Below are 1,893 nucleotides of genomic sequence, written 5' to 3'. Positions count from 1 at the left end.
ATAAAGTTAACTTGACAATTTATTTATGAATATCAAATAACTGTGCTTAATCCATTAGAAAAAAATTGTACATCCTTCTTTTGAACTACATTCTCCCACACTCTTTCTAGTATTCATCTATGTCTTCATGATAAAGTACATCGACAATGCTTTTTTAGCAATTTTCTCTTTCTCTAATAGGAGACCATTTTACTTTTTGTAAAATTGAAGTCATTCTATCACAGTAATTTTATCATTTTCTGTTATATATTATAGTCAACCTCTTTTTCTAATCATTTTATTACATTATATTTTTATATCACATGTATTTTTATTATAACTGAATCTTACCTATTACCCTTTCTACTTAAAGTAATTTTCTGAAGGAAATAAATAAATAATCCTTGTGATAAATCTAAAAATAAGACAAAGATCTCAATCTTATATGATCAGATATATGTATAGAATTATTGTCAGAAATATTCTATAAAATATAGTGTAAAAGAAAAGTGTGATGATTATTCATTTATGTAGTACGATAAGGTAAGTTCTTTTTAGTGATATGAGGAAGGAGTGTAAACCTGAATGAAATGAGAATGAGAGCCATATGGTATCGAAAGAGAGAGTTAGAGATTGCCTTTAACATGAAAAAATAGATTAGAGCCCAGGGTAAAAACTAAATATACATTAGAAGAATACATCATCAGCCCCAGACCCCTGAGTGTGTAATGGAATCCTAAAAATCCTAGAAAACTCCTAGAAGTGTGTCAATAAGAAAGAAACCAACTCTAGAAAGCAGGAGCTGGAAAGCCTACTGCTTTGACAACTCAGAGGTAGTTTTTCAAATTGACAGTTATCTCTTTGGGAATTTAAATCAATCTTAGCTTGAAGGCTATTTTGTTTTTATATTAATCATTTATTTATTTATTTTATTCACTACTGATTTGGGTTTCTCATTTGTTGATATGTGTAGATTTTCCTTACTAAAGCTTAGACAGTTAAGCCTGTTGCCTGAGAACACATTCTTATCATGTTTGCCATTAACACTTAAATATCTTTAGTTCAAAATGAATTCCAAAATTTTAAAAAGTGTTGGGGGGATTTGTAGTTTATTGATCTTTAACTGCCTGGATTTCACAGTTGCCAATTAGGAATGTGTACATAGATCTAGCTATATTTCAGAATCCTTAAACATTTTTCAAAAGGAGATAAAAGTTGAAAATCGTCATTGAAGAGGCAGCCCACATTGCTGCAAACTGCTCCTCATCTGCCATTCTTCAGTGTGAAAGGTGATGGAGATACTCCACATGGCCCTGGTTTCAGGATCTGATTGGTTCCTACAAGACCTTCACAGTTGGGCTCTTAGCTAGCATCACACACATACTTGTAATCATTATCTGTAGAGATGTGTGTCTTCTTTAACTCTACAAAACTTTGCCCAAGTTTGACTGTGACAATTTTTTTCATATCTTATAGAGTTGTGATTATCTTTTTACTGAAGACTAATTTTTATGATTTTCCTTTTTTTGTCTAATTTTTTTAATTGAGTTAAGGGGATACCTGGATGGCTCTGTTGGTTAAGTAACCAACTCTTGATTTTGGCTCAGGTCATGATCTCATGTTTGTGAGATCCAGCCCCACTCTGCACTCAGCATGGAGTCTACTTGAGATCCTCTCTTTCCCTTTGCCCTTCCCTCTACTGCTCATACACTCTCTCAGGAAAAAAAAAAAAAAAAAAATCAACTTTAAGGAAAAGAGCAGGAATAGGTATGTATGTAATTATTTCAGTTTATATGGAAATTTTTCTTCATTTTATACTATATCCTGAGAATATTAAGATATCTGAGCTTTTCATTTCAACATAATTAGCTTTGGCTCAATTCATATATAATGCTAACAATCTTTCTTCACTGT

The sequence above is a fragment of the Canis lupus genome, chromosome 38, assembly GCF_003254725.2.
Source record: "Canis lupus dingo isolate Sandy chromosome 38, ASM325472v2, whole genome shotgun sequence".
NCBI classification, from domain to species: domain Eukaryota; kingdom Metazoa; phylum Chordata; class Mammalia; order Carnivora; family Canidae; genus Canis; species Canis lupus.
The sequence above is the reverse complement of the archived record's forward strand: the minus strand, read 5'-3'. Positions refer to the sequence as shown.